Raw genomic sequence first — 17,471 nt, 5'->3', positions numbered from 1 at the left:
CATCTTTCTTGGAGGCTGGGCCATTCTGCACTCCCCCCACGCCCTCCAGCACGTGGCCGTGTCAGCAGCCCAAGGGCACCACAGTGGGGGCTGCAGCCTCACTGTGTGGTCTTGCGTAGCAATGACCTTGAGCATCCTTCCACACTCTTCTTTGACATCAATACACTTTCTTTTGAGAAGAGTCTGTTTAGATGCTTTGCCCATTTTTTAGTCATTATGAGCTCTAACCCTGGCTGGTTTATTAATTCAGGAGGTAGCTACAATCAACAGCTTGGACCATTAGAAAGATCTTCTTGAAGAGAAATATTCTTTCCTTGATTCTGATCCAGGGGTTGGATCTGATACCCACAGGATGACCCAAAGGGACTTCATCCTGTGGCAGCAGCCCCGGCCTCGGTGAGAGTCCAGAGACAACAGTCCACAGGGCCCCTCCCTGCACCCTCAAGGGTCTCCCCATCCCCTCCCTCTGCCTCCTCTGTCTCTATCTGGAGCTGACTTCCATGCTGGTCTGAAGCAGGGATTTCTTTTCCTTTTTCAGAAGCTAATCAGGTCTTCAAGGGTCATTTCTCAGCTGGTCTTTTCTTCTCCCACTTGTTTAACCCAGCAAAATGGGAAGTGCTTCAGGTCAACTGTGTTTGTAATGTTGGTCTGTGTATCTGATCCTGTATCCTGTTATGCTATGCTATGCTAAGTCACTTCAGTCGTGTCCGACTCTGTGTGACCCCAAAGACGGTAGCCTACCAGGCTCCCCCGTCCCTGGGATTCTCCAGGCAAGAACACTTAGCTGAAACTAAATTGGTCTGTACAATTCTTTGTTTACATATGACTTAGCTTGATTCTTTCCTTTCTTAACTACCACATGGATGGGACAAGAGAGAAACACTGATGATTTCCTTCTGGCTTAAATGAGGAAAACTCCTGGGTATCTGTGCTTTCGGGAGAGAAATACAAGTTTCAGGACCATGGCCAGGGGCATGTTTTTCAGCAGGTGGCTCTGCCTCAGCCTTGCTCTGATCCCTCCTGCCCTTCAGGGATCTGACCCAGGAGTCACAGTCCCCCGACTCCACGTGCAGAAGGGACTCCCATCCTCAGATGCTTTGGAGTCGTTTGAACGTAGGAATGTGGTCTTTTTGCTGACAGCATGGTGGGGTCAGCCCAGGTTTCCTGCCGCAGCTTGAAGAGGTTCTCGGGTTGGGTGCCCTGGCCTGGTGGGTGTCAGGGCAGGGCACTGTGCACGTGGCTTTGCTGGTCTGGAGCCCAAGGAGCCTGAGAATCTTGGCATCACAGCCTCATGGACCCTGAGCAACAGGTAAGAAAGCGAGTTCCTGGACCCAGCAGCTTCCCTCAGATCTTGCAGATGGCGACCACCTCTGGATTGTCCTAGAAACCATTGGAAGAGGGCTTAGCATGACTCTCAGACTTTCCCTGGTGTCGTAAGGACGGGGTCCTCTACTGCTCCTTCTTTCCTCATCAGAATTGCAGCAGTAGTTTCTGCTACCCACCACCGACCTCCCTGGGGCAGTGCCTGGGCACGCAGGCTCCTGGCAGCTATGGGCACTTGCTCGGTGACCCCAACCACCCCTACCCCAGGCCTCCTCAGGGTTGTTCTCTTCCAGGGAGATTGAAAGAGAAGAGGATGCAGGACAGAAATCCTGCCAAAGGTATCTTTTTTTTAAATTAAGGATCAAAGACAGGAATTATAGACCCAGTGAGATAAGTGCCTGGTGATGCGTTAATATAGAAAGTACTTGGCAGGGCAGTGCTGGGGGACAGGGTGCCATCATACCCCGAGGGCCCGGAAGGAGGGAGCTGAAAGGCATCTGGTCCTGATGGGAGGGAATCCTGATCTCACGTTCAGATCAGGCAGGAAGACCGCCGCACACGTGCAAGGAATGAGCAGACGGTGTGCGGGGATTGGGGGTGGATCTAAAGCCTGGTCCTCTGAACCCCGCCCCCAAGGAAACACAGGGAGAGCGAGCGATGTGACCTGGGGAACCCTGAGTCTGAAGGTCAGGCTCCCGTAAACTTCTCTGAGGCCCCAGGGACACACGTGGCTGCACGGTGGCTGTTGTCACGTGTTCTCTGCTGGTGACGTCCACACAGCTGTGTCCAGGGCATCGAGGCTGCCATCACACGCATATACCAACACACACACACGAATACACACCTGCTCACACATGGGCACACACACACAGGCACACACGCATGCACACGCACACACAAAGACGTCAAGAAGCATCCACATACACCACATAAACCTGCACACACGTGAACACACGTGTGCACACACAACATGTGCGTGCACACATATGTGCGTGTAATTGGGTGCACGCGCATGCACACACAGGCACACACACACGTGGAGACAGGATTAGCCCCTGTGAGCCCAGAGGCTTGCATCTTCCCATACCAAGAATGAGGCTTGCATCTTCCCATACCGAGAATGCTAGATTCCTAACCTGACACCTGAGCTTTGATGTTCAGACCACCTGGTCCCTTTGTTGCAAACTTGTGTGCAGCCTGGCTTCCCCTCATGCCTCCAGCTTTCTCACTGGCTGAGACACTGTCTCCCGGCTTGAAGCCCTAAATCTTCCCACCAAATAAAATAACTCCCTGCCTTCGGGTGGTGACTATATTTTTTAGTCAACACTTGGCTTCTCCTCTGGCAGCTTTCTAATAATATTATGTGCTTCTCAGATATTACAAATAATCATCTTACATCTGTCATTTGCACTTAAAATCCTTTAGCTGTATTTTCATATCGGCTTTATTTAAAACCTCATTTTGCTATCAAAAGATGTTCATGGCTACTTAGGAAAGAAAATCTTTCTTTAACAGATTTTTAATTTCTTATTAAGAATCATTCCCTCACTTGTAGATTCTTAATGAAATCCGTGAGGTTTACTTCTGGATATCTTTATCATCATCATCATCATCACCACTCTTATTACCAGCCGCATAAGCCTTGTAAGCCATGAAATTAAAGGACGCTTGCTCCGTGGAAGGAAAACCATGACAAACCTAGACAGCACATTAAAAAGCAGAGACATCACTTTGCTGACAAAGATCCATACAGTCAAAGCTATGGTCTTCCCAGTAGTCATGTACAGATGTGAGAGTTGAACCATAAGGAAGGCTGAGTGCTGAAGAATGGATGCTTTTGAACTGTGGTGTTGGAGAAGACTCTTGAGAGTCCCTTGGACTGCAAGGAGATCCAACCAGTCCACCCTAAAGGAGATCAGTCCTGGGTGTTCATTGGAAGGACTAATGCTGAAGCTGAAGTTTCAATACTTTCGCCACCTGATGTGAAGAGTTGACTCATTTTAAAAGACCCTGATGCTGGGAAAGGTTGAGGGCAGGAGGAGAAGGGAGTGACAGAGGATGAGGTGGCTGGATGGCATCACCGACTCAGTGGACGAAACTGAGCAAACGCCAGGAAGCCTAGTGTGCTGCAGGTCGCAAAGACTCAGACATCACTTAGTGACCGAGCAACAACAACCGAGGTTCTTTCCCCGGTTCCCTACTTTCCTCTGATGTGCTTTTTCTTCCAGGACCAGCACCATATTGACTTGATTAAAGAGGCTTAGAAATAAGTCACCTTCTGCATCAGGCATATTACAATTACTATTCTTTTTGTTCCCTGGACTGTTCACGGGATGTTATTACTGCATACAAACTGCAAGATCATCAAACAAGGTGCCTGGTGGTCTAACTAGAATTGCATTTCACTTTCACATCACCACTGGAAAGGTTAAACTTTTAGGTGCTCAGCATCCCCTGCAAGGACAGGCTGTCTTCACGTTACTTCACATCTTGCTTTATGTACCAGAGTAAGACTTTCCTTCCATTTAGGAGCTGTACCTTCACTTTCAAGATAATTCCTATGCAATTTACAGCATTTTCCAGTGTTGTGAACATGGTATTTCCCTCATCTCCAGTTCTGGGTATTTTATTTCTAGCATAGGAGAGCCTATTGATTTTTGTAAGCTTATCTTCTGCTAAGCTATCTTACCAAAGTGTCACATTTCTTTTTACTGTCAGTGACTTGTGTTTTCCTAAACTGTCAGCCATTTCACCCGATTTCTAAGCTGTTACTGCACAGTTTCGCACAGAACCCCACCCCAAAAATACCCTTTCATTTGTCCCCCAGACCTTTGCTGAATGTCCTGTTTATACGGTTCTAACCTCTTCAAGCTCCGTAAAATGGATATGCTCTCACTCTTATTCTATCTTGATTAGATTTGCTGGACATTTGTCTATTTTATTAGTCTTTTAGAGGAAATGGTTATTTTAGTTATTTATAAAACCTACTTAATACAGGTCTCCTATTATTTTCTGCTCTCACTCGGGCACCCTGATGCCTTTCCTTTTACTTTGTCACCCATTTCTATCTTCCTGAGATGAATTCCTCATTCTCTTGATTTTGCTTTCCACTCAAGAACATGGAAGTGCTGGAAACTGGGCCCCACTAACAGCAGGTGTCCACAGTGGCGCCTCCTGCTTTCGTCAGCTGATCACAGGCGCTGGCGACGTGAGCTCCTGGACGGTGAGTGCTGGGGCACAGGCTGGGGTCTGGGATGGGCCCCTTGTCTCCCAGCAGGGCAGGGGTGGGGGACTCAGTTCCCAGAGTGGACACAAGGGGCCATCACGTGACCAGAGCTGCCTCCGGGAACTGACCTCCCTGCGGAGGAGGACGGCTCCTACTCTGAGCTCTGGGATTTCAGGCCCCAAGGCTGCCGAGTCGGTGATGCTGAAATTTCCACTCCTCACCACATGGAGCAGCATCAGGGACCGGGGTTGGGCTCTGTGGGGGCCCTGCCCCACGTGCCCACCCCATTCTGGGAACTGAATGGATCGGCAGCCGGTTGGGGTCGTCTTTCTGTCTCCAACAAGCTTTCTAAGATGAACTGTAATGCAAAATTATGCCCCTCTGTTCTCAATTTGGCCAATAAGGCACTTCCTTGGTGGTCCAGTGGTTGAGACTTTGCCTTCCAAGGCAGGGGGTGCAGGTACAACCCCTGGGCAGGTAGCTGCCTCATGGCCAAAAAAGCCAAAATATAAAACAGAAGCAATCTTGTAACAAATTCAATAAAGACTTTTAAAATGGTCTGTAATAAAAAAAATTGTTTTAAAAATTTTGATCAGTAAGAAAATAAGATGCTTTGGGGTGGGAAACTCCAAGGGGCACACTCCCCCCATTTTTTCATTAAGCTTCTGTCCATCATGGGAAGCAGTTGGTCCACAGAATACCTGTCTCATGGAACTGAGATCCTCCAAGACTGGAATCTCCGAGATCCCATGGAGCCTCAGGATGGAGTGTGTTGTTTCACTTCGTAAGGGAGCGTTGCCTCTAACTTGCGTCACTGCTTCACGGGCCTCCTTCTGTCTGCCTCCCCGGCCCCCGCACTATGACAGCGTTGAGACCACAGGAGACACGACCTGCTTTACCCGTGACTACATCCCCTGTTACCAGAACAGTGTGTTACACAAAGTAAATGTCTCAAAGAATTGTGAAAAGACAGTAAAACTCATACCCATCAACAAAACTACCACAATTCTAGGCATCACACTCAAAATTAGCAAACATGCAGAACGCCACCACAACTCCGAGAAGAATCAGTCAATAGAAAAATGCCCAGAAATGACAGAGATGTTGTAATTTGCAAAAAAGGACTTCAAAATAGCTATTATAAATGTGCTCAAGGATTTAATAAAACACACAGTCATAATGAACAGAGAAATAGAAACCATAAAGAAAAGAGAAATGAGTGAAAAAAAGCACAACCACCCTAGTGACTCATATGCTGGATGGAATTATGAGCAAATTAAACACAATAGAAGCAAATAAAGTTGAACCTGAAAATATAGCAGTAGCGATTATCCTAAAGAAAAGAGAAATGCTGGAAAAGTTTAACGAACTCTCAATATCCATCTGTCTAAAACACCCATAATTAGACTTTCACAAAACAAGATAAAGAAAAATATCTGAAGAAATAAGACTTTTCCTTCTAATTTGGTAAAAACTTTAAACTCTCATCATCGGGAAAGGTTCTCGCTGACTCAATATGGAACAATAAGATGATCAGAAAGAAAAATAACTGCAATTGACTGAGGCTCATCAACATACAAAATTCATGTGTTCACAATGATGTCCCAGAAGCACATCCTCACTGGTCAGAAGCAGAAGGCTGCTCTTCACCTTGAAATCGAAGAGAGGATGGTCAAGTGTTTATCTTCCCATATTCAGTTCAAAATTGATGAGGTAAAATTCTTTTAAAAAAATCCCAGTCATTAACTCGGAAGTAAAGTCAGAACAAGAAAGCCTCCATTTGTCAACTCCGAGTGGTGTAACTGGTCTGTTCAGCAGCCACACGTGGCAGCCCACCACATTCGGCTCTTGAAGGTGATCGGGGGTCAGAGGCGTCGGCCGGACCCTGCCAGCCTGAGCACCACCAAGACAGGACCGCCTCCCGACGTGCTGGGCAGCAGACCGGCTCCACTCATGAGGAGCTCCCGCAAGAAAGCCAAACCGGAACCAGATCGAGCCCCAGATCCACTAGCCGTTTACATGAAAGACAGGGAGACACAGACAAACCAAAAGCCACCGGCTTCTCCAGCAAACCAGGGGCTGCGAAGGAAGAGGAAGGGCTGTGTGAAACGAACACCTGAAACCACGTGGCCGCAAACTCAGAGAGCGAGCCCGCTGCGAAAAGACCCTTCGAAGACAACAGGGGAATTGTAAAATAGCAGAGGATCTATTTCTGTCACCTTCCTTCGGTGTGACGGTGCATTGTGGCTTTCGTAAGAGATGGCTGGATGGCAGGTAAACGGACATGGATAAAGATACAGGCTTTAACTATGTGTGCGCATCCTTCTCAGTAAAGGTGCGTGATGATGCATTTATGCTTAAGACGTTATGATATCTAGAATACGCTTTAAAAGTTTTGAGAAAAATCTTTGAAGAAATAAATAACTGGCACATGCTTTTATTGAAACTGGAGTGGCATATACAATCGTGTTTATAATATCAGTCTCTCCTGTCTTTCAAATCTCTCATAATGAAAAGCTAAAATAGTTTGTGGAATGAAAGAATAGATTAATGAATGTGCCACAAGGCCATACAGGGTACCCACCTTGAATATAAAGAATTAGGAGTGAGGTGATGTAATCAGTCTCTAAAGTTATGCTATTCAGTTAAAAAATAAAGGAAAGAAGAGTCTACAGCAAGGATAAAGGTATTGTGCAGAATGAATGAATGAATGAATGAAAAATAATGTGTTTCCATGTCTGGGTGAGTTTCCTCTTCCACAAAACAAGTCTGGGACCAGACGGAGTCTCTGGTCTCTTCCAGCTGTTGTCATACTGCCCGACCCTAAACCAGAAGAGAACATGAAACACGACAGAAACTTGAAGAAAGTATCGCCATGCATTGTCAGCCAGATCATGAAGAAACCTTCAAAAGTGCCCCAAAAGCCAAGAAGTCTTTGTGAGGTTGTGCGGGTGGGCGTTTGTCTTCACTTACTGGGCTGCATCGGCACTTGGTTGCAGCATGCGGGATCTGCGTTTCTTGGGTAGATCTTCTGTGCTGTGCACACTCTCTCTCTAGCTGTGGGCACGGGCTCAGTATTGTGCATCTTCTGTGCTGTGCACACTCTCGCTAGCTGTGGACACGGGCTCTGTATTGTGGGTCTTCTGTGCTGTGCATGCACTCTCTCTAGCTGTGGACACAGGCTCCAGAGCTCTCCAGTTTCAGTGGTTGCAGCAGGCAGACTCAGGTGCCCAACAGCATGTGGGGTCTTAGCTCCCCGACCAGAGAGCGAACCCGAATCCCCTGCCTTGTAAGGCAGATTCTTAACCACTGGACCACCGGGCAGGTCTCCAAAAGCTAAGCGGTTTACACTGAATGTCGATGGATGCCCAGAGGACCTGACATGGAGTAGAAACATTCAAGCAAATCTGCGCTGTGTGATTAAATCTACAAGTTAAAAGTTAGGAGAGGAGTGACACTGCCTACGGGGGGCCTGACGCAATATCTGGAGATCTGAGTGTGTCGGGGCAGGCAGCTGCGGGCGGCTCAGGTGGGAGCCCCAGGCAGAGGCTCCTAGAAGGGACGATGCTCCTGGCTGTTTGCTCAGCTCACAGTGGACTCCAGGTGTTTGCGAAGGGCTGAGTGATAACAGCAGTCTTTGCTCTGCGGGAATCTATTGATGGGGCTGGGTTCGCCCTGCTCAGAAAAGATTAAGAGGACACGGGGAAAGCCCTCCAAATATTTGAAGAGTTTTCAAGTAGAAGAAATAGCTTCCTTGGAGGTGTGTGTGTGTTTGTCCTCCAGGGGCTGAGCTGAAATCCGTGTCAAGAAGAGAAAGATTACAGCTCAGTGGATGGATGACATTTTTTGTGCTTACACGTGTGTTGTTATAGGTTGTTCCTGATGATTCCACACATGTGATGGTAATAGGAGCTGCTTCTGTGTTAGACACGGTCCTCCCAAGGCCCAAGCAGAGGCAGAAAGACCTGGATGAAGAATTTGTTGGGGGAGAATCCAGGACCGGCTAGAATCTCTCAGTTCAGATTCTGGGGTTCTCCCCAGAATCTAGGGACCATCAAGTGTAGGAGCATGAGAGACAGAGACAGACAGAGAGAGAGACAGAGAGACAGAGACAGAGACAGAGAGACAGAGACAGAGACAGAGAGACAGAGACAGAGAGACAGACAGAGACAGAGAGATAGCTGTGGAGACAGAGACAGAGAGACAGAGAGGGCGGGAAGAGCGGGGAGCAGGAATTGGTCCACACTCCAGCCCTGGGCATGTTTACACAGTCCCTTCCCTGCCTCGTCAAGAGGACCACAGGAGGTGTACAAAACACCAGGAAAATGTCCATCAATATAGAAGAAAAGAGGACATTTGTTTCTTTACACACTTAAGGAAGAGTCCAAGCAACACCCACCAGAGGGCCTCTTATTTTTCTGCCTGGAAGTGAGGTACCGCAGGGTAGCACCCTTTTCCCCCATCTCTGGGTGGTAAACCTTGGGGGCGCCGGCCCACTCCCTGTCTGGTTCTACGAATACTTGACTGAAGAGGCGTGTTGGCCTCAGCACTGGAATCTCTAACATGAAGGACCCTAAGTAAATGGTGTCACGTCGACGCATCATTAACTGGCAGCTCCCGTCTGATTGTCATCTCCCGACAATCTCGCCCACTTTCTTTGTTCTTCCATTTTTCAGGATCTCCTGATGAATTCCCAGCAGTGATGCCCGGCAGCCTCTTCCAGAGAAGCACACAGTGGCCTGTGCCTGCTGTCCTCTTCCAGGTTCCCTGCCCTCCCTGGGGTCAGCATGCTCTGAAAACTGCAGACCGTGCCTCTGGGGGGACCAGGGAGGGGGCCTCCTCACGGCACCCCTGCTGCTGGGCCTGGCCTCGGGGGAAGGGCATCGTCCTGGAGGCTGGTAACGTCACAGGCGTCTCACAGGTTAGGGTCCCCTGCACTTTAAGGCCACATGGGCACCGCCTTCCAGAGCTGCGACCTCTACCTGCTGATGGGATCCCTCAGTGGGTCCTGACGTCACCCCGTCCTCGTTCTGGGCTCGCTGGTCCGGGGGCTTCCCCGCTGGGTCAGGGGCTGGGGGACAGGGAGCTGCTGGTTTAGTGCCTACAGAACAGAGAGTCCTGAGATAAGAGGCTGGGTGGGGGCCCAAAGGGAGGGTGCATCCCGGCCCCCAGGAAGTAACCCATCAACCCCAGCCCGCCCCAGAGCCCTGACGTCAGTGACGATCTGAGGCGGTCTCTCGCTTCTGGAGAAGAAGAAGGGTTTTAAACACCTGTTGGGAAGTGTCACATTCTCTCCTGGGCTGTCCCTGACTCTGCGTCCTCAGAGTCTGCCATTGACCGGTCCTAAGCCTAACTATTACGGGCTGATTGTTGCCAGAAGCAGTTGAGCTAGACAGACCTGCCCTGAACCAGGTTGGGCTGGGTGGGGTGAGTCAGGGAAGCTGTCCAGGTCTCCACTGCCGCTCCCATAAGATGGGACTCATAACGTCTATGCATTAGAATAAGTAATCATGAGTAAGTTTCATCTATCACAAAACCTGTCACAAGCTCAAAACAGCCCATAAATCACCATGGACGGTGTTTACGGCGTTCCTGTTATCTGTATCTGCCTCAAAAGCTACCTTCTAGGGGCTTCCCTGGCGGTCCAGTGGTGAGGACCCCACTCTCATCATGGGGGCACGGGTTCCATCCCTGGTTGGGAATTAAGATCCTGAGAGTCACCCCTGCATGTCAGCCAGCCCGTGGACCCGCCAGCGCTGCATTGTGGCAGGGGGTGCCCCTCCTCCCGCCTGTCCTGGGCCCCCCACTCCGGCCGAAGCTCTCCATCGAAAATGTAGGGACACCCACTGCCTGGGAGGGAGTTCCCTGAGCCACACGCCCTCCCCTGGGACAGACCTTGGGCTCTAAGCCTGGAGTTCCAGCTTCCAACTGGGTCTGGGGGTCAGTCTGTAGGTCAGTAGATAAGCTACTGATAACCTTGGCAGCCAGCACCCATCCTAAGAGAAACAGCTGGCCCTCATGCACAGAGCACGTGAAGTGGCCGTGTTGCTCATGCCCTGTAGGCTGGGCCCGCTCAGAAAGCAAGCCAGGCTGCTGGGTCCCCACATCACAAGGCTCCCAGCAGCGTCCCCTGCTGTCCTGGGCATCCACGCCCACCCACCTGGTGACCCTCGACCTCCTGACTCCATGGACCCTCCCTGGCTCTTCTGACCCCTGGAACGTAGCTTTCTCTCTCTCTCTGCCTGATTACCTAAATGAGTGATTTAGGAACCAAGCCGTGTGGGTTTGGGTGGGAATGATTAATCATGCTCTTTGATCTTTGAGCCATCTTTGAGCCATCCGAGTCCGGCTCCTGCAGGATGACCAGCCTGGGGGCACTGGGGCCAAGGGAAAGAACCAGCACACGGGTGGAACCAGGACCGCCTGGGCCTCTCCTTCCCACGCTTCCTCCATTTCCTCACCCAAATGTGAACTTTCTGAAACTGTTTATTGGAGTGCAGTTGATCTGCAGTGTTGTGTTAGTTTCAAGTGTACAGCAAAGCACATGCTTTTCACATTCTTCCCCGTATCGGGGTTCACAGGGTATTGAGCAGAGCTCCTGTGCTGTACAGCACGTCCTTGTTGGCTATCTGTTTTGTAAACAGTAGTGGGTATATGTCAGTCCCAATCTCCTAATTTATCACTTTCCCCCGCATTTCCCCTTTGGTAACCATAGGTTTGCTTCTGAGACCTGTGAGACTGTCTCTGTTTTCACATGTAAGTGACACCATGTGATGTTTCTCTTTCTCTGTATGAATTACTTCACTTAGTATGATAACCTCTAGAGCAATTCATGTTGCTGCAAATGGCATTATTTCATTCTTTTTTAAGGCTGAGTAATATTCCATTGTATGTATATACGTATATATGTATCACATCTTCTTTATCATTTTCTCCATTGATGGATGGGAAGAGAAGAAGTAAAACTGTCACTGCAGATGACATGATGCTATATATAGAATATCCTAAGGATGCCACAAGAAAACTACTAGAATTCACCCATAAATTTGGTAAAGTTGCAAGACACAAAGTTAACACAGACAAATCTGTGTTTCTACACCCTGACAACAAAAGACCAGAAAGAGAAATTAAGGAAACAACCCTCACCCAGTGTCAGGCTGGGTGCATGCAATCCGGGGGTACAGGGTGGCAGGTGCCACTCCCGATAGCAGGAGGCACCAAGGAGAGCCCCGTTCCTGGAGAGCAGGAAGGAGGTCAGCGCCAAGATCAGCACCAAGGTCAGCACCAAGGTCGGTGCCAAGGTCAGCACCAAGGTCAGCGCCTGTCCGGCCAACTCAGGGCGGGGAGCGCAAGTGGAGCCACCTGCCTCCTCTCATGCCAGGAAACCAGAGCTGGAGAGTTAATCCCAGTCACATGCACAGCCTTCTCACAGCCCCACGCTCACCAGATCCAGCCCCCTGCCTCCCGCTGGGATCTTCTGGCCTGCCTGTGTCCACAAGGAGGAGGGGAGCTTGTGGCAGTTTGCAGGAGGAAACTTAATTTCTGAGACCGAGAAAAGTTTGTCAAGATTTTCTGGGAGTCTTTTTCATTACATTCTTTCTGAAGCTCTTATTAATTTAGTGGGGCTTCTTAATTAAAGTCTCAATGAATAATTGAAACGTAGCTTTTGATTATGCTGGAGTCGGTGCCATTTTGAGTTGTAATTGTAACTAATAAATTAGTTAAATAGGTAAGATGATGAAACCCTGTCTCAAGGGGGACACTCATAAGTTTGAGAATTTATCTACATGTCATTCAGAAAATTTATGCAGAAAAAAATAGATGATCAGGAGGAAAACCAGAACCACAGCTTATTAATCAGCCAGGTCTGCTCTGTAAGAGCTGCAGTTCTAGAATAATTCACCATCTTCTCAACAGAGAGGAAGCAGGGATGTCACCGCGTCTCCCGGAGTCCTCTTCTATTTCCTCCAGTCCCCACAGGGCGCCGTGATGGAGCCCCCAAGAGCCTTGCTGGGTGAAGTCCTGAAGCTCAAGAGAGACCCCATACCCAGCCCTCTTTCTCCTCCGGGCTTGGCAGTCACCCCCTAAGCAAAGCCACATGCACACCTCCTGTAGTTCACACAGATATGATGAGTTTAGGGGGAAAGTTGAGGGGGAGAAGCAAGAACGTGCTGGACCAGAGGCAACCAGGTTGGGGGGGCACTGCAGACATGTGCCCCCACTCCCATCTCTCTTCCTGCACAAAAGCGCGGCTGGGTGTGAGAGGAGACGCTGCTCCTGGTGTGGCTCCAGAGCCCTGAGTCTTCATCAGCCTGTTAGAACCACACGAAGCAGCCAGCAGCGAATCACACACCCTGCTCAGTCAGTAGCTGCGAAACAGGCTCCTGCCCAGTGAGAGCCCTTCTCCTCCAGATTCCCCGGGGCCAGCACACACTGCTCACCTGCAGGACTGCGAGGAGAGCTCCTGGGCCATCAGCCAACGAGCAGTCAAGAGAGATGCGGTCTGTGCTCCGAGACGTGTCGAACATCCCTACAGTCAGCCGAGAGGGGCTTGCTTCGTCCAGGACAACTCCAGCGGCGTCGTCTCGGATCCCCGTCATTTTCACAGCTGGCTGCTTCTGGGCACGCGTGTCGGCCGGAGTGCACCCTCCTCATTTGCCTTCGGGGGTAAGCCAGGACTCACAGCAGAAGCCCGCCGGTGCCCAGCGCAGGGCAGATGTTTGCATCCCGTGGGCGCTCAGGAAATGTTTGCTCACTGGCAAATCTCTCTGGTTTCTTAGCTGTACAGTGAGATCATTAACTAAAAAGCTGTCTTTTCTTGGCTTCACCAGTATTTATGCTAGCATGCATGCATGCTCAGTCGTGTCCGACTCTTCGCGACCCCATGGACTGCAGCCCACCGGGCTCCTCTGTCCATGGAATTTTCCAGATGTGAATACTGGAGGAGGGTCTGCCATTTCCTACTCCAGAGGATCGTCCCAGCCCAGGGATGGAACCAGCTTCTCTCGTGTCTCCTACATTGGCAGGCAGATTCTTTACCACTGGCACCACCTGTAAGCCCACACTATTTAAGCTAATTATTACATATCTGTCTCGATACATCTGGAGCCACCAACGCTCGCTACATGATAGCAATAGGGGCTCCCATCTCACAGGAAACGCCCTGGCGTCTCTCTGGGGGTAGCCAGCCGCCCCCTCACTGTGTCCTCACCCAGCCCCTCCTCGAGACAGAGTACTTGGTGCCCCTTCCTCTCGGCATAAGGAGGACAGGCCTGAGGACTCGGGCCCATCCCTGGACTTCACTCAACTCAACTGCTTCTCGAAGGCCCTGCACCCAGTCACAGATGGGTTTAGCGCTTTGACATTTGACTGTGGTGGCGGGGGAGGCACACTTCCATTCACAACACCAGCGAGCCAGGGAAAACGGCTAACGAGAAATGACCCCTGCCATCCCCTGAGCTTGGCCTCTACTCTCCAGAGCTCAGGGCAACACACGGCTGCTTATCAATTACCCCCTGTGGACTGACTGGAGCTGCCGGCTGCCCGGGTCTCAGGGACTGAAGCCCTCATGGCCAGGGATGGATGCCCTCCAGGCCTCAGATGGCTGGCTGGGTCCGCCTCCTGCTGCTCTGGGTCTGGGGCCACGTTCCTGCAGGCCTGTGCCCAGCTCCTGGAGGTCGTCCACATCCCCTCCACATGGCCCCAGCAAGCCCAGTATGGTTGCTGACGCTGCCTCGAGACCAGCAGTGCGTCTCCCTGGTCTCCTCCTCAGCCTCCAGCCTGAGAAGCCTACACGGATCTACACGGCCCCCCCGATTAGGTTGGCCCCACCAGGGTCGTTTCCCCTTTGCCCTGAAATGTAGCATCATCACAGGCATGGTCTCTGGCTATCGACACAGGCTCCCAAGATTCAAGGGGTGGGGCTCACACAGAGCTGGGCTCTCCTAGAATTCTGTTGCTACAGCTTTCACTAAGAACAGATTATAGGAGCATCCCTGGTGGTCCAGTGGTTAAGAATCTGCCTGCCAAAGCAGGAGATGTGGGTTCAATCCCTGGCAAGATCCCTCACGTGGAGGAGCAGCCACGCCTGTGCACCACAACTACTGAGCCCGTGCTCTGGAGCCTGAGAGCCACGACCACTGAGGCCACAAAAGCTGAAGCCACGACCGCTGAGGCCACGACCACTGAGGCCACAAAAGCTGAAGCCGCGACCGCTGAGGCCACAAAAGCTGAAGCCACGACCACTGAGGCCGTGACCGCTGAGGCCACAAAAGCTGAAGCAAAGACCGCTGAGGCCGCGACCGCTGAGGCCACAAAAGCTGAAGCCACGACCGCTGAGGCCACGACCACTGAGGCCACAAAAGCTGAAGCCGCGACCGCTGAGGCCACAAAAGCTGAAGCCACGACCACTGAGGCCGCGACCGCTGAGGCCACAAAAGCTGAAGGAAAGATCGCTGAGGCCACGACCGCTGAGGCCACAAAAGCTGAAGCCACGACCACTGAAGCCCGCATGCCTGCAGCCCATGCTCTGAATAAGGGAGGCACGGCGCTGAGAAGCCTGAGCACCTCCACTAGAGAAAGCCCCCGAGCAGCACCAAAGACTCAGTGCAGACAAAAATAAAATGAGTATATACATTTTTTAAAAAGAACAAATTTATAAGCTTTATAAAATGTCTTTTGTATCTTTTGGAATGTGTTGGTATATTATGTTACCAGTTTTATAACCATTTTTGCATGCCAAATTAAACAATTTACAACCTGCCACATCCCTGCTTTTTAAACACCAAAGATCTTCTAGGTGGGTAACTGCAATCTATTTTCTACGTATTCAACCAAAATGACAAAATGTGATTTTCTATTTGAGAAACATGAATTATATTATACTGTTTACATTCATGACCTCTATATTCTTTTTTATTTATTTTCTACTGTTGCTGCTGCTTCTAAGTCGCTTCAGTCGTGTCCAACTCTGTGCGACCCCATAGACGGCAGCCCACCAGGCTCCCCCGTCCCTGGGATTCTCCAGGCAAGAACACTGGAGTGGGTTGCCATTTCCTTCTCCAATGCATGAAAGTGAAAAGTCAAAGTGAAGTCGCTCAGTCGTGTCTGACCCTTCGCGACCCCATGGACTGCAGCCTTCCAGGCTCCTCCGTCCATGGGATTTTCCAGGCAAGAGTACTGGAGTGGGGTTATTTAATTCCCAAACAGGTACATTAAAATATCCCACATGCTTTTCTTCATGTTTTTCTGCCTTTCCTAGTAGATTTTTCTCTATATATTTAGTAGCTAGACTGTTTCTTAGCAGTTTATGCCAGTTCAATTCAATTTCTTATAAATTAGGTCATTTATCATTATATAATGACTTACTTTTCTCTTGTATGAAGTTAAAATTGTCATTCATTTACAGTCAACCTTTCTACACCACTTAATCTTTAGCGTTTCTTATAAACTGTAAAGCTAAGTTTTGTTTTCTAAATTAGTCTGTCACAACATTGTAAATCGACGGTACTCTAATAAAAATTAATTTCAAAAATAATAAATAAGTCTGTCATGGTCACTTAACAGAGAATTTATTCTAAGTTCCATTTGTTGAGTTAGTGTTAATCGCCCAGTCATGTTTGACTCTGAGACACCATGGACTGCAGCCCGCCAGGCTCCTCTGCCCATGGAATTCTCCAGGCAAGAATACTGGCTTTCCCTTCTCCAGGGCATCTTCCCAAACCAGGGATCAAACCCAGGTCTCCTGCATTGCAGGCAGATTCTTTACCATATGAGCCACCAGGGAAGCCCCAAGTCCTATTTAGACCTCATGAATATTCCTGATTTTTACTTCTTCCTTTACTGATTTACCTCCCACTTGATTTTCTTTCTTTCTTGTTCCTGTCTTATCTACTTTCCACTCTAGTGGGAGGAGCAGGATGTCTGTAAAGTGGGATCACATCCGCCCCTCAGGGCCCCCAGATTCTGAGGCCCACCCTTCTGCTCCACCCTGGTCAGGTCAGCACTCTTCCCCAGCCAGGGACCCCTGACTCCCCCACCAGAGGCCGGCTAAAGCCCTGCTCTTCACCTCAGGACACAACTCTCCCCCCTGAACACCACGGACTTTCCCTCTCCGGTCCCTCCACTGGCCTCCTCTCCCCATGTGTCCACCCAGCCACCCTGTCCACAGGGCCCCTAGACCCTGCCTCCCATCTCCCTCACAGCCGAGGGCCTGGGCACACGGGGCCACACACACCTGCGTGTGACACACACCTGCGTACCGGGAACACCCACGTGTCACGCACACCTGTGTACCCAGCACACCCACGTGTCACGCACACCTGTGTACCCGGCACACCCACGCATCATGCACACCTGTGTACCCAGCACACCCACGTGTCACGCACACCTGTGTACCCTGCACACCTGTGTGCCCGGTGGCAGCCAGCAGGCGGGGGTCCTGCACTCAGGGGGCTCGGGGGGACGAGGCCCCACAGCAGCGGCTGCCTTCCAGCGCCGAGATCCCTTCCTCAACCTCACCCCACCTGCCGAGGCCGGGAGGTGTCGCTCGGGGCTTTGAAGGGCTCAAGCACGGACAGGTCCAGGGCCGGGCCCCAAGTCAGCGCTGGCCCTGGAAAGACGCCCCTCAGGGACTGGAGCACCCTGGACAGGAGGAGAGAGGACATGGAGGGGCTCGGGCCTGCCTGCCGGGGTCCCCTCCACTGCTGAGAGCCGGCTACCTTGGGCCGCACACACACCCTGGGATGCTGAGCTGGTCCTGGGCAGCGGGGCGGGGAGACATGCCTCCAGGGCGAGGGCAGGAAGGAGGGCATCCCGTAATGTGAGACTCTGAAGCCCACCCTCCACCCTCAGTTCCTCTTTCTTTGGCAAAATCACACAACAGCTCCATCCGGGTCTTCCCTGGTTCCCACCTGAACCTGCA

The 17,471-nt window shown here is 50.7% G+C and overlaps 1 long non-coding RNA gene across 1 annotated transcript; it reads right to left on the bottom strand.

The window, feature by feature from the left end:
- Positions 1–428: 428 nt before the first annotated feature.
- On the bottom strand, positions 429–17,128 carry LOC129641280 (uncharacterized). Its single transcript, XR_008709285.1, has 3 exons — positions 16,955–17,128; positions 9,532–9,650; positions 429–1,380 (listed from the first exon to the last, which is right to left on the bottom strand). It is a non-coding gene; the product is annotated as an uncharacterized LOC129641280 (long non-coding RNA).
- Between the last annotated feature and the right edge of the window lie 343 nt (positions 17,129–17,471).

The sequence above is a fragment of the Bubalus kerabau genome, chromosome 1, assembly GCF_029407905.1.
Source record: "Bubalus kerabau isolate K-KA32 ecotype Philippines breed swamp buffalo chromosome 1, PCC_UOA_SB_1v2, whole genome shotgun sequence".
NCBI lineage: Eukaryota > Metazoa > Chordata > Mammalia > Artiodactyla > Bovidae > Bubalus > Bubalus kerabau.
This window is presented reverse-complemented; position numbering and strand designations above follow the sequence as displayed.